This window comes from Perna viridis, chromosome 4 (genome assembly GCF_037379345.1).
Source record: "Perna viridis isolate PV_CMFRI_1.1 ecotype Kerala chromosome 4, ASM3737934v1, whole genome shotgun sequence".
NCBI classification, from domain to species: Eukaryota; Metazoa; Mollusca; class Bivalvia; order Mytilida; family Mytilidae; genus Perna; species Perna viridis.
In genome coordinates this window covers 48,309,025-48,325,593 of record NC_142448.1, presented here as the reverse complement: position 1 = coordinate 48,325,593, position 16,569 = coordinate 48,309,025, and the positions used below count along the sequence as shown (strand labels likewise).

General features: G+C 32.6%; 1 protein-coding gene across 1 annotated transcript in view; it reads left to right on the top strand.

Annotated features, from left to right (window-relative positions):
* The window catches only part of LOC148620345 (uncharacterized), a 43,698-nt gene that overhangs the window by 12,365 nt on the left and 14,764 nt on the right, over positions 1-16,569 (top strand). The gene's annotated exons all lie outside the window — the stretch shown is intronic.

The following is a 16,569-nucleotide window of genomic DNA, read 5'->3' as shown; positions in this document are numbered from 1 at the left end:
TTCCCCATTGCTCCATACCCTATTGGCCCATTCCCCATTGGCCCATTCCCCATTGGCCAATTCCCCATAGCCCCATTTCCCATTGCCCTTCCCCAATTGCCCCATTCCCCATAGCCCTATTCCTCATTGCCCCATCCCACATTTCATTGCATTATTCCCTGTTGACCATCCCTTTTCCCCATATCGAAAAGAAAAAAATGAAAGTTAGTGTTTTATCAAATACATGTAATGCATTAGGAGGCAAAAGGTTTTGTACAATCAATATCGATTTTACAATCTCGCAGCCGGGTTCGAGAACTACCGAAACCATGCGATACTTGCATCGTGTATTATCGCCACTCCGAGTTGCACGAGAAATAATCATGCTAAATATTCTTAAAAACAATAGATAAATGTATAAAATCTAATTCATAAAATGACTTTATAATGTATCTGTGAATATTCTTGCTTTATTTTGAATATCAAATTGGTTAAAACTAATTTCCCATTTTACATTTTCAGTCCCAATCTATAAAAAAACTTATTTCTATTAATTGTATGGGTGTAAACATAGTCAATTTTAATAATGGATTGATATCATTGTCTAAAATTGTGTGGCTGTGACACATTTATTTCAGACCAAATTCTTAAAAATAAAATATATTAGAGTGAAGCTTTCATTCAATATCATTTTGCAGTAAAGATATCTTCAAGACATCTGTCCCTCAATATCATCCTGCAGTGAAGATATCTTCAAGAAATATGTCCATCAATATCACCATGCAATGAGGCACAATGGAATTAACTATAAAGCAAGCCTCAATACCATCCTTTAGAAATAAAAAGACAAAGATGATTAATAATAAAATGATCAGTGTGACAAACGCAGACATTTAGAAAAAAGGGACGTAGATCTGGGAATCGTTTCACAAAGCTTTTGTAGGACTAACGTGTACATGAGTCCCATTTATTTGTTACGTAAGTCTTGCAAGTGATTTGTGAAACCATGCCATTGGCTCTAAATTCTTTGCTCTATATACGTGCATATAAGTCTTACGAATGCTTATTAAACCGTTCTGCATTCTTAGATATATATTTTTTTAATTTTACAACATAAGAAATAAAAGATTAGAAAGAGATTTAATTTTAAAAAGCGGATATGTAACCGGTTCCGATTTCAGATCCGCATATCGTGATATACCATCTTATATATAAAACCGAGTTTTTAATTTTTTGCTCCCGGCTACGCACGTAATTGCTAGTTAAAGTAAGACCCTGCTCTCCATTTTAAAAGTACTTATGTTGGTTTGAGCCAAGAACGATTTTGACAAAATACCCCTTGACGTACATATATGTCTGTTTTGAGGAGTTATCAAGGTTACCAAGATTATGGCGGGAATTAAAAGAATGTAAGCCAGGGACGAAAACCAGACAGGGAATCAGATACAAACAACAAAGAACGAAAAATAACCAAACTGATACGTACAAAGCGACAATAGCAAATGATTAACTCTGAAAACACCGAAAACTTGGAGCATGAACCAGGTACACCGGTAGGGCAAGTTTCCTCCACTGTTCTAGGAACACCCGCTGAGTTGCTCATACAAAATCGAGCCTAAAGACTAAAAAGGAAAGGACAACTACTAATGTATGACACGTTGATCAAATCATTTCCATCGAGTAGATTGATACATCGTAACGATCAACAATGTTCATGATGACGACCATAAAACTGCGGTAGTGATGATTTGAATCTCTTGTAGCAACATAACTCTGTTCCAGAAGCCTAACTGTAAGAAGTCTAGATCGACACAAAAAGTTTTTGTAGTTACGGCAAGCTCTGACATGGCGTATGAGTTGTGATATGAAAACTCCATACCCAAGTGCTGAAGGGTTGATGCCACATATGAAAGGAATGTTGACAATACGGAATTACCATCGATCTTAGAGTGTAGGTCAAGCCTTAAGGCTGACTTCACAGTGTCTGTAGTATTCTATAGGATTATATTAGGGAGACAAATCTTGGGCCATACATGTACGTAGCATAATGAGAAGTGTCCTTTCATGCATTAGAACATGTATAATGTATATATATGTACATGTATACATAACAATACAGTACCTGTTGTAAATGTTATTACAAAAAATATTCACAACATGAAATATTCATAATTCTTCGTTGTAAATACGTACAAAATCTATAATTTTGAATATCTTAAAATTTAATTCTTTAATTTCATGCATGTCGAACTTAGTCGACACGAAAGTAGACGATTGCGCAAGTACGGAGGCGCTGTTTAGTGTTTTAATACGTCTATATTTATTTATTTATGTAATATTAATTTGGAAATTATTGGCTGTGTAGAAACGTATTAAGCTTTCCCAGAAGAAATTCTTACACATTCTCCTTACAGGATGAGACTTTGCCCATAGAAACATTCGAGGCGTGGATAAGTTTTACATTTTGTACTCACCAATCTTGAGCAATGTGAAGTTAGTTACTTATTCGACATTCATTTGATATTCGTTTGATATTCATTTGACATCCATTTGATATTCATTTAACATTCGTTTGGCATTCATTTGATATTCATTTGACATTCGATTGACATTAAATTCAATTTCATTAACGTTCAATTTCGATATAAAACGTAATTTCATAGTTAAAAGACTTGGAGGTCGGGGCCGTTTTAACATAGAACTTGTATATTCGCAACGACTTTCGCACCCCACCTTAACCCGGAGTGTATCAAACAACCACTATATAGGGGTTGTAGCGCTTGAATAGGGCAACAATCGACAGCCAGTCGATACTCGATTCTTAGAGATTGAAGTCTCTCACCCTGGCTCAAAGTTGGCGGTCGGGGCGATTTTGACACAAAACTTGCATATTTATATTTGCAACGAATTTGACCCCCCTTAACCCGAAGTGTATTAAGGCATTCATAATTATGATAATAATGTGCCTAAATATCTGATCAATTCAGGCGCTCAAATTTTCTTCTTGGGGTAAAAATTACTATAAAATCGTAAAATGGGGATTTTTCGGAATTTCAGAATTTCTTCTTTATCCCCTTCAATTCCCTTTTATTTAAAATACCGTAGTTTAAACAAGTTTTGTGTTATATGGTGTACTAATATTGTGTCGTAGCTTCATTATGAGCCCCAAGTAATAAATATTTGATTTTTTCTTGGTCAAGTTAGGTGAAAAATTGCCACCCCACCCATGAAAAAAAAAACTTCAAAATGAACCCAATTGTGATTATTATATATATATATATATAAACGGTGTACAATAGCCATGCTGGGAACTGTTTTAATTATCGATGTATCCAACGTATCGTCTCATTTCAGGCGCGTATTTTTCAGTTTCAATGTAACAATAATGAGTTTTTTCATAAAAAAAAGTGGAATTTTTGGAATTTCATATTTTCTTCCATTTCATCTATAATTGGTATATTTTTTAAATACCGTACTTCAAAAATGCTTTTGTATATTTGAATACAATTTTATAGTGTTTTAGCTTTCTAATGAGCCTAAATAGTAAATATTTGAACTTTTCCATGTCGAATTAGGTGAAAAATTGTTACCCTCACCCATGAAAAGAATACCTCAACATGAAGCAAAAAGTTAATATGAACATAAACTCGATGTAAAAAAGACATGTTGGGTACGTGTATTTTATGTAGCGATGTATTCAACACATCTTCCCATTTCAAGAGAGGTAATTTCAGTTTCATAGACGCAGACATTTCATTGCATAAACCAAAATATTATTCCTGATAACCACTAGAAATAGTCGTCAAAGTGTTTGTAGAATTTGCCTTTTTAAGATATTGATAGGTCAAATTCAGTTGAAATGCACTGTGAAAAAATGGCGGGAAAATTTCCTGCATTCTTTCCTTATAAAAGCATAAAAAATATCTACGTCACAGATGCTTCAGGATAATAGCTTTTTTGTTGTTTTCTGGATGACGTTTGTACTGAAATAATTTTAGGCAAAAATGACTACATTGGAGGAAATGATGGGCCACTCATTGCCTGTTTCTTACACAGAATGGTATTGAATACTCTCGGGGTTTTGCCATTGAAAAATTTGTAAATTTAAGCAATTTTTTGGCGGGATAGGGGTCCATTTTTTTCATTGAGCCCCAAAACACTAAGTTTTACCACAATTTTCTTGGTACCATTGTAAAGTAAGACATTGGACTACATATTGATACATACATTTGTTTTCTTTGTACACACATGCATCTCAGGAAGGCTTAGATGCTCAAACAATTGAAAAACCTTGGCTATTTGCAGGTTGGGGTACAAATATAGGCTTATACTGAAAAGTGTCCAAGAATATTCTTTGACGATAAATTTATTCGGTAATTGGAGGTATAAAGGTATCTTGAAATCACCATGAAGTTGATGAGTGGGGGGTGCACGGTGGACCGTTCCAACCCATGGACTAATGGCTCCAAAATATAGAATTTCGAACAAAAAATTAATGAATACAAAGTAAAGACTTTCTTATTTAGTTTTGTCTCCCTACATAGATGGCACATAGTTTATAGAACGGATATCTTATGTCATATTCAAGCATCAGATTAGTCAAATTAAGTCGTATATCATTTCTGAAAGGTTTTATTTTCACAGACCGCAATTTTGTCGTATAATGGTATCACCCTGTCATCATCGTCGTCGTTTGCCATAAGGTAGTACAATACAGTTAGGTCATTTCTGAAAATTTGGTCTCATTTTGTTGAAATAAAGCTGTTTTGAAGCAATCTACACAGAAATTTATCACTTTTATCATAAAAAAGTGCATACTTTTGGCCGGGGTAACTTGGTGTGCGAAACAGTGCGCCTTAATGTAATGTAACTGTATAGTGCACCCTTAAGGAGACGGGAACTTTTTAGTGTGGAATTAAAAAAAACAGATTTATTACAATTGAACATAGGATATTGATTTTTGAACAAATCTAATACTTGGTCTGCTCCCCCAGATTGGGGATAATTCTGTCTTGTGTTCTGCTACATGCATTCATATACATGTAATGAAAAATGCTGTATACATGGCAAATATGAGAAAACACATTAAGACACAGATTTTTTTTCACACTATTGGCACTGAAAAAGTATTTATTTGATGTTTCTATCTCATCATTGGTTTTCATACCCCCAAAAATAATATATTAGGATGAAAGTATAGAAAAATTTTAGTTTTCACAAAACATAAGACTGGGTACTAAAAGGCTTGTTTTGACTTTCTTTTCTGCATTGCAATACTTATTTGCATAGAAAAAGTTTGTTCTGTTATCCATTTTATGTATTATAAGCTGATGAATTAACATGTTTTACTTAAAAATGGTTAGAATAGCAAAAATTACAAGTGGATGCAAGAATATCTTCTATAACGTTGCATTTGAAATGATGAAAATTCACAAAATATGGTTGCCAAGGCAATTGTTTGCACTAAACAATTAATTTTCTTAACACAAACTACATTTCCTTACTCAGTTCACCTTAACCTACACAAGAAATTGTAATTTCTATGGTGAAAATCCTATTTTTGCAGATGTAGGGTTCCTGAAAACTTGCCATAAGGTAGTACAATACAGTTAGGCCATTTCTTTTAATTTGGTCTCATTTTGTTGAAATAAAGCTGTTTTGAGGCAGTCACACACAGAAATTTCTAGTGTTTTGTCATACAAAAGTGCATATTTTTTAAATCCTTGGTGTATGGAGGTTCAAGTCATTTATATGTAATTTAGTGATTATTCTTATAAAATCAGTAGCCATGGTAACATACTGAAATAAACAAATATTACAGAGTTTTAGTACAAATCAGGGGTGCCTTTCCAAAACTAACAGCCAAATACTATGTTTTATAAAATATCAGGCACTTAGGCACTACCCCAGGATGAAAGCATGCATGGAGTAGGTGGAAAAAAGGTAAAAATAATAAGACACTTTTCGATTCATTCTGTCACAATTTTAGTCCCAAAAGTTCGTGCGAAATAAGGTATTTTGAAAATCAGACGTCTGATGCTGCGGAGAGAACCTAATACGACAGGAGACTGAAACGTTCCGGAGGATACCATTTTTCATTTAAATTACACCTGTTTACCATAACATATATTACATCTGTCTATGTATAAATGTTTATCTACATTTAAACAATATATCCAGCAAATTTCAACTTTTAATTTTAAGTTTTACAAAATTTGACTGGGGTAACTTGGCGTGCGAAACAGTGCGCCTTAATGTAACTGTATAGTGCTACCTAACCCATTTGGTGCCAAATTCAAATTTTGAACGTTGCTGATGTTGCAACAAAAAACGACGTTATCCGCGCCAAATACTTTGGCGACGTCATGAATATATTGCAAATAATTGCGATTTCAGCCTCTTTTCAGATTGATGTTGAGCAAATTCTATCCGATCGATATTAATGATATTTTGGAAAACGTTCCTGAGCTTGATATTGAGATTCATAACGTTGTGCTAGCTTACTGTCTTTCTACAGAGATATTCTGCTATAATGATTGAACATTTCTGGGAACGTTCCCTTGTAAAGACGTTCGTTTCTTATTTGACAGTGTGTACTTAGTGATACAAATTAAATATAAATCATTCATCTCATTATCAGTCTGAATCTTATAGTAATCATGATACCACTTATAAATCAGTCTTTGACAGGGTCGGATTCATAGGGACGGACCTGTCATACCCACCCACTACTCTAAAATTTTGACACACTATTTTGTTATGGCATGAATCATGATTTTTCCCTAATTCACTCCAAAAATTATCTTGCTCCGCTTCGCTCGACCTTAAATTCTATTACATCCCCTAATTCTGAAATCCTGGTTCCGCCCGCTTGGGGACTGTAAACACAAAAAAGCCAAAACAAATCCCCTAATCAACACCAAAGACCTAAACATGTTTCAATGAAATCAAAGAATTTTTTAAAAGTGGACAGTTACTATAAGATCGAGAATTAATGGTGAACAGATAATGGGGTATCAGTTGAGCGGAGATGGTAACTATACTCTCACTGGGTAATCTATCCATTACATAGTTTAGTTTAATAGTTCGCAGACTTTTCTCCGTTTTCATTACAAAATATAAAAGAAAAGTATGTAAATTAAAAAAAGAACAGTCGAACAAAATGACAACACAAAAGAGTGTAAAACAGAAGAAAAGTAGAAAAATAAGATTTAACTTGCTACTTTTATGAGTTAGCTAAATAAAAGTAATGACAAATTTACCGAACTGAAAGTCATAAATCGGTAAGGAAGATATCAAGTAGTAAAAAAACTCAAGAATCAAGGATACACCAGAAAAATGAAATTAGCAACAATGTTCCTTACATAGTACATATATTTTCAAGTGAAACCAAGTATGGCAAGCCAAACCTCCAGTAGGTACAGTACATGATTGGACTACATATATAATTTTGTAATAAAAATAAATAGCCAACTTGACAATTTTGTAATCGTTCAAATTGCAGGGAGTATCTATATTGGCTCGTTCCATACAGGGTTTTAGTACAACAAGTGCTTGTACAATATATATTTCGTGTTCTTGCACAGGAATTTGTATATCTTAAACTAAAAGGCAACAAGCATTGTACCATTTTTAGCGGAAGGGGCTAGGATGTTTAACAGGAATTTAAAGCTTATTCCTAATTTTTGAATACAGTTTTACTTAGCCAAATAAAGAAAACATATGACCATTCATCAATATTTCCCAGTACTCATGTAGAATGTCAAATAGAAATACTGTTTCTGCTAAAATATTTCTTATGTCTTCAATTAACAAATCACCAACACCACCAGCACCACCCCAAAAAAAGGGGGTCTACGCCATAATTCTTCTGCATACGTTATAATATTGCTCTTTGTATTCTTTGACTATGAATTCCGACAAAAAACTTGAGTCATCTGATGAAAGGAAAAAGAAATACACGAAATGCTCACAAAGAGTAATCAAGGGAATCAAGGTTATAGCAGTAATTAAAAGATTGTAATCCAGGGACAAAGACCAGACATGGAAAACAGACTAACACAACATAAATTATAAAGTAACTAAAATCATACATACAAAGTAACAAAAGCAAATGAGCAACTCAAACTCCTCTAAAAAACTGGAAGCATGCACCAGGTGCACCGGTAGGGTAAGCGTCCTCTGCTTTTTTAGAAACACCCGCCAACAATTTAAAAGATAATTTATACGAAGAAGATATTCCACCTTTTCATTAAAATTCACAGTTCGATAAAGTTATGGTCTGTATTTGAAATTTAAAGGGAAACCAAATGTCTCTCGAATGGCATTGTTAGTCTTGAAACAGATATTTAACATGAATACGAAGATGTTGATTTGTATGCACGTTGTCACCTTGGCAAAAATGGGTTACAGAGTAATCAAGGGAACCAAGATTCTAGCGGAAATCAAAAGAATTCAATCCAAGGACAAAGAACAGACATGGAAAATAACAGACAAACACAACAAAGAACAAAAAACAACGACAATAATACATACAAAGAAACAAAAGTAAATGAGCAACTCGGACTCCACTACTGGGAGAATGGACCAGGTGCACCGGTAGGGTGAGCGTCCTCTGCTTTTCTCGAAACATCAACCGAGTTGCTCATTACAGTCAAGTCCTGGTAGACGAACGAGGAAAGGAAAACTAGGACACGTTGAACAAATCAGTTTTCATGGTGCAGATGGATACATCGTAACGATCCACGACTTCATGATTTTATTCCTTAATAGTTGCAATCACAATCGTGAAAACTGAGCCTTACCTTTTTGGTATATTGCATCTTGTGGTACAATTTGAAAGAGATATATCAACTTCTATTTATTTATTAAATAATTCTATGGAAAATTTGTTTTTACATCCACTTATTCAAAACGATTTGAGTACATAGCTCAAAAACTAATAGCAACCTTCCTTCTGTTGTCTGGAATCGTGTTATAAAAGTTTATAAATATAAACAAACTAATATTCAAGTATGTGCAATGCACGAAAACAAAGTGTTATACAGATGACGCCAACAACGAAGAGAGTTATGTACCGTTATACAAATAAATTATAGACAGCAGGTCCAGTGCGATGTTCAATTTATTTAATTCATTTAAATTGATCTGAATTTATGGACATTTGTTGTATAAATGTACATATGTATTTTATCATTTCATATGTACGTAATGAAATCTACATTTACTTCATTGGTTTGTAAAATACCAGTCTCTCAACATCTTTGATTATAACAATTTAATAAAAACTTAATCCCTTATAAGTTTGAAGCAATATTTACAAAAAATAATTGTAGAAGTAAGACGCAGTTTCTCATTTCTTTCTATAAATATATATGACTTGAAACATACCAGTTTGTCAACATGATATGTTTGTATTTCATATATAATAAATGAATATGTATGCACATGAGCTGTTATTCAACATTAATAACTCAAGAATTAGTCAAAAGCAGCAGTTATGTTTTCTTTCATTTTTCTCCACAGTAATTATAGTCGTCTGAATATTTCATGGTATCACTAAGTCCCACAGTGACATTTCAGTTAGAAGCACTCAGCCATATCAAAGAGATGTACCTACACACTATTGCAGCATTAGCATCCAAACGTGTTGGGAATTCCATCAAAGCTTTTTAATAATACACTTTCTAGCCATTTTCTGGGAAATCACATTTACTAAATAAGATAAGAATATTCCAACGATGAGGAGGAATTCACATTAAATATTTGTTTTCTTATTTTGACCTACAGTATGAAAACGTATCTATTGTAAAGGTTATTTTGATTTATACATTTTAAATCAAGTAGAAGTAAGTTTTAAATAACAGAATAATCATATATGTTAAAAAAATTAAATTATATTGTTAAATTACCGCATTTTAATTTTTAATTACATGCAAAATAGATTTGAAAGTGCTGTACGTACCTTTAATTGTGGTAAAACATTAACATCTTAAACTCTATGATTATGTTGTGAAGTCACAGGAAAAAAAACTAAAAATGAAATATATATAAGTACATATAACTATATATATGAAGTTAAGGTAGGAAAAATGTATGAGATCATTATAACTAACTTTACAACTGAAGTCGTTATAAGTATCGGTCAAAATGAATCCTCCTTACTGTGTGTCCTACATTAGCAACAACGTTTTTGCCCGCATTTTTTGTATGATCAAGCGTTGCATGACCAAAGTGCAGAAGCGTACATCAAGAACCCACTGACTAATACACAGGCAAATGTGCCACAAACGAGAATCGTATGGTTTGCATCATATGATTATCATATAAATCGAGCACCACAGTTTCAGTATACATATGATTATCGCATGATTATCATATGATACTCATATGTTTTTCATAAACATATGATTATCATATGATTTAAGCCAAAATTACCATATGAGAATATTATGATAATCGTATGACTATTATATGTTCAATATCGTATAATTATCATATGAATCGAGCACCATATGATTATCATATGTGGCACATTTCGCTGTGTATTCCTTTGTTTATAATTCCTCTTCTCATGCCATTACTAGTGATCTGGACATTATGTAAAATGAAAATCTTGGAAAAGTGGTGCCAGAATGCTAATATCATAATGGACGTGAATGTTATGCAATTATAGTATAAAAGGAGAGGAAAGAATCAGGAACTTGTCAGAATTTATAAAATAGTTGGTGTGTTCCCATTACCTCTTATATGTAAAAAAAAAAACAGGTTAATAGGTAAAATAGCACTAAGGCAATTTTCTTTTTTTCCATTGGAAAATGGAACTAATAAGGTTTTATGATAATTAAATCAAAGTTTTTATTTCTGTAAACAAAATGTAAAAATATTTGAATACTTTCAAGTTAAGATATTTGACTTGACTTGACTTGATTATGGATCGAAATATTGTTCGGTAATTTGTTTGTTACTAACCTTATTTTTTTTAAATATATAAATAACAATACAAATAAAAATATGTTTGTTTAAAAAGTTTTATATATGTCTTTATGCACATAACAATTCATGTACTAATTTATCAGTGGATTTAATTATATGCAATTCTTTAAAAGATTATGTGCATAGGAGTAAATCAAAATTATTAAGTTATTATCAAAGTACTTGATTATTATAAAACATGTAATCTTCACATCGTTATTTATTTGCTAATTTCATAATGATAAATTGACAATACTAATTTATTACCAGAAATCATTGATCATCAAATGAAACAACCTAAACATCATATTATTGAAAGCTTGTTGCAATATATTGTAAACAATCCTTTAAAGATTTTAACCATAGATGTATGTTAGCGTCACAAGGAAATGTTTTCTTAAACATCAGCTTAAGTTTGGCAACTGGTGAGAATAACTATATTGTTAGTGGCAATCTCGCCTACTCGGAGTAAGCCAAAAAAAAAATAGACAAAAAGCAGAAGGAAATAAAGCAGACTCATAACTAGATTTGCATACCTTGGAGATACTCCAGCAATGCTAGAGGTTGTCTTGCAAGCTATTTTATGATTTGGTGCAATTCTAACCTCTAACATCTGACACGTTGAAAGCCACCTCAAATGTGAATTAGCTGAACATGTGTTTTAAAAAATTTTAAGTCTTTTATTTACATAAAAGAAGTTTAACCTACATGAAAATCGAGCGATACAAATCCTAAATATTTGTTAAATACCTAGAAATAATTTGTAATGAAGGCATTTGTCAAAATAACCAGCAATTTTGAATTAGGTCACTAATTTTACGGAATACAATATATTTATGACAAAACGAATTTAAAGTTGGTAAAGGCAATTCGTTGATTAATTTGATATGTTCGTTTCGCAAATTTAAAAATTCGTAATTTTATCAACCGGAATTACGCCCTCAAAAAGCTAAGACCAAATATGAAGTTCATTTTAACTGCATTTGCAAAAGTTTTCCAGGATCTCTGGATTTCTCATCAAGTAGGTCATTTGTTTTTCTTCATTTTAGTCACCTTCTACCGTATTATGGTAAAGAAACTGTATAAAACGTTTTAAATCCTTTAAGTCTGCCGATTTCCAAGAACGGTGGAACGAGAGTTATGCAATATGGCGCTCGGAAATAAGAGGTTGGGATATGGAGGAACGAAATCCAACCTCTTTCGTTGAAGTAGTAACCTTGGAGGTGGACAGAATCAGTCTTTTTTAAGTAAATCAACTGATATGGGCATACGAATATCAGGTTTAGGAATATTTGTTTCTTTTAAATCCTTCAGGGAATCTGGTTATTAGGAATGACTACAAATTGGCATGTAAACTTTATGTTTATGGTAAGTACTGATCCCACTTATGTAAGTATTGACTGTGAAAGCATAACCTCTTATTGAAAGAAATGCAATATACAAAAACAAATCAGACACTGGGGCGGGCCTAAAATTAGAGAGGCTATATGATATGCGAAATGAATTAAAGAATTCAATAGCGGATTTATAAGTTTTCCAGGTGTTTGATGCCATGGATCTGTCAACTAAAACATTTACTTCAGTATCGAAATCTTCCGAAGATGGTTTGATATTTATGTTCTCGCTGCATCTGCTGCGGGGCATAGGTGATGGAACCGCTGAAAATCACAACCTGATAAAAAATCAGTCAAATTATTAAGCAAGCCCCTGATGTGAACTGTTTTCAGTAAAATATTAAACTGCAGGGTACAGAAAACTCTGAATTTGTCTAATGTAATCTGACATACATTAGAATGGGCTTCACCTCAAAATAAAAAATATCTAAGTAATGGAGAATGTTTTTTTTTTTTTTTTTTTTTGTTTATTTTTTTTTTGACATATCTACATTAGCCCAACGAAGTACAGAGGAAAATTTCTCAAAGAGTGAACAGCTAATAGAAGTTCCCTGTGGTAAGCAACAAAAAAAAACAAAATAGGTTAAAGTCTGCAAGGGCAACTCTCAATAAACGGAAAGCATTTTATATCAGTTTTTTGCAAGTTTCCTCAAACACCCATTCGTTTGATCAAAGACACAGTGATTGGGTTGGGTGGTTGACTATTTGTCACAATAGGAGCTTCACACCCTTCTTGAAACTGGTTTAGACCTGACGGGCCGGGAATTTGGTCATTGACACTGTCGTCGAATGCCGTAGAACGTCTCTTGTTTGTTGATGTTTTCTTTTTTAGGACGAGACCCATCATCGTCATGAAAAATTAAACTATTTAAGACGGGAACAATAACGAAATCATTTTCCATATAATTAAAACTTAACAAACATTATTGTCACTTCGATTAATTCGGTTTATCTATTAGCTGATAAACCCTATTATATGCACAAAACACAAAATGTATTCCATCGGGTTAATTCAGTGGGCATTCCAATCATTCTGGCTAATATTCAAAGCTCCATCCAACATTTTTTTTTCTTAAAACATTTACACAATGCTTTAAAGAGATGGCTAGCGCTTTATTAAACCTGAATCCACTCTGTCAATGAGAAATGCCAAAACCAAGTCGGAATCATTGCAGTTGTTTCTAATTTTCCGGTTTTTGCCTTGATATTACACTTTGTTACACGGAATTTTCTTTTTGACTATTCCTTTTACTTTCCCTAGAACTTGTCAGTTCGATAATTTTACATAACCCTTCATTATATCTTAAGAAGAGTGATAGGAGTTTATTTGCATTCACCGTTTAGAGGATCTTTTTTGTAGAAATTGGGTTTGATTTTTTTTTCAAAAAATATAACGCACTTTCTAAGGATTAGGTTATAAACGTTGATTCTTAATTGATTTTGAGTTCGATTTCAAACATTTCCCGTGTACTGACACTATGTCCTGGAAAGATATAGCAGATAAAAGTGTTATTCGTTACGTTTTATTTTTTATGGTTTGGATAAAAACTTTCCTAGTGATCGGAATAAATTATTTTTCATTAAACCTATACATACTTAAGTTTTACTATTACATGTAAGAATCATATTAGAGATAGTTCCTCCATAATAAAGGATTATGATCAATATTGGTCCAAACTTCAATATATATTACAATCTTATATTGCTGTGGCTATAGACACTTTTCTTAAATGAGCAATAAATGTACTGATAACTTTATGACAATATCAGTCGCATTAATAACTATAGATACATGTATGAGATTTTGATAGAAATAATAATACGTCTTTTCTAATGATGTTGGTAGACGGTTTGCGGAGACACTGAATTGTTCAGTAAGTATAAAATTAGCAAATTGCTACGTGCTAAAAACATTGTACTAGTCTTGGTGACATCAGTATTTTTGCCGAATTATTTAGTTTTAAATTAGACATAATTTAAGAAGTAATTAGTTTTTAAAAAGAAGTATGTATTTTAATTTTTTTTATCCTTAAACTGCAGTTGTAAGTCAAAATAAATATTCCTACAAATGCTTGAGTACATTGTACAAATAAATGCATATATACTATTCAACTTACCTTTTGCTTCAAGACGGGACATGTGACCTGTGCAGGTCCGGATGTCAAAAGAATAGGCCTGCAGCGGCGCTAAGCTTATCGAAAAAGTCTGGACCGGGTGTCAATCGCGGATTCCGATCCGTGAACAACAAAATGTATACATATTTACAAGAATGAGTCGGGTTTTCCTATTTTTACCATAAACGAAAAGTTGTGGCCGACGATGTGTCCACGGAACCCCTCGATCCTTAGTTGGTTTTTTAAAAATGATTTACTTGTACTATTTTCTCAATACAATGTCATTTCTTTTTTTAATTGATTTTAAAGTGGTCGTATATGTGTACCCGTTGGCTCAGTAGCTTAGCTTTACATATATTAAGTGGTCCTCAGTGGTTTTACGGGTGTTGTGGTCTAAACATTTTATAATAGTTTGTATATTTTATTTGTCATTTTTCCTAAATAGTTTGTCAATTTTATATACTTATTACTTATGGTCCTCAAGTGGTCCTCGTTGGTTTTACGGGTGGTGTGGTCTTAATATATAATAATGTTTTGTATATTTTTTACTTGTATCTCCTGTAAATTTTTGAATGATTTTGACTCCAACGGTCTCCAATTCTAATGTCTCGGTGGTTTGATAAAACTAAATTGTACTCGGTGGTTTAATTGGTGGCGTAGGTCTTCATAATAATAATTGGTATATTTAACTTTTTTTTTCTGGTTGACTTCCTCAATATTTTTCACATACTTTTTTACTAAGTGATCCTCGTTGGTCTTAATATCTGATAATAGTTTGTATATTTCTACTTGTATCTTCTGTACATTTTTTAATCAAATCTTCTTCATACACTCAAAGATTTAAATGTCTCGGTGGTTTGATAATACTACGTTGTCCTCGGTGGTCTTCATAATAATAGTTCGTATAGTTGTATATCTAACTATTCTTTTATTTGTCATTTTACGGTTGACTTCCTCAATACTTTATCTTTACATATACTAAGTGGTCGTCGGTTTTTTATAGGGGTGGTGTGGTCTAAATATTTTATAATTGTATATTTTTACTTGTATCTTGATACTTTTTTGAATGATTTTGACTCCAATGGTTTAAATATCTCGGTGGCTTGATAATACTACATTGGAAGTTTTTGTTTGGTGTATAATTTTTAGTTTTTCAATGAGTTTCTTCTTACAATTTCTCTATTTTTGAATGTGATGTGTTAATACTCAGGTGGAGTGGTCCACCTATCTTATAATGATTTTGTTGAAATGTATGTATATTTTTCTATACATGTACCACAATGAAATGCATGTACTTGACAATCGTTTGTGTATATAAATGTGTATAGAATTGTATTTGACTTTGTTTTGTGGACCTAATTACAATAGACCCACTACGCACAGCGGAGGTAAATAACAAGCGAATAAAGGAATGTAATGGACATAGACTAAATGAAAACAAAGGGACGCACTTCTAGAGTAAAGCATGTTAAAAACACAATGGAGATAGACCTAATATAGAGCTACTACACAAATACTTAAAAAATAAATACAAATCAAGAGTTGTAACCTCTTAAACAAACAATGAAAGGAAATACCAAATAAGCGAGTAAACATAATGGACATGGACCAAATGAAAACAAACATATGCATAGAGGCGTAAAGAGTACTCAAGAGAACCAAGGTTATAGCGGACAAAAAAGCAATCCACGGACAAACATTGAAAACAGACATACACAACAAATAACATGAAGTAACTAAAATAAAACATACAAAGTAACAAAAGTAAATGAGCAACTTTAAAAAATGGAGGTAGAAGGGACCAAGTGAAAGAAAAACAAAGAGACACATACAAATAACGACACGCCACACAAAACAATGGCGTTTCAGTTATGGCAATAGGGAATAGACTAATCAGATAATGAAATTATAAATGTACAAGATAAAAATCAGAAAATCTAAATATCACGTGATGAACAGGGAATACAAATAATTGAGAAGTAAGCTACACACAGAAGTCTAACAAAAACAATAGAAATATTACTGCAAACAAAGGTTAGGGCTAGGATTAGAGATAAGGTTAGGGTTAGTTATGAGATAATAGAAAAAAAACAACCACAGCACAGATT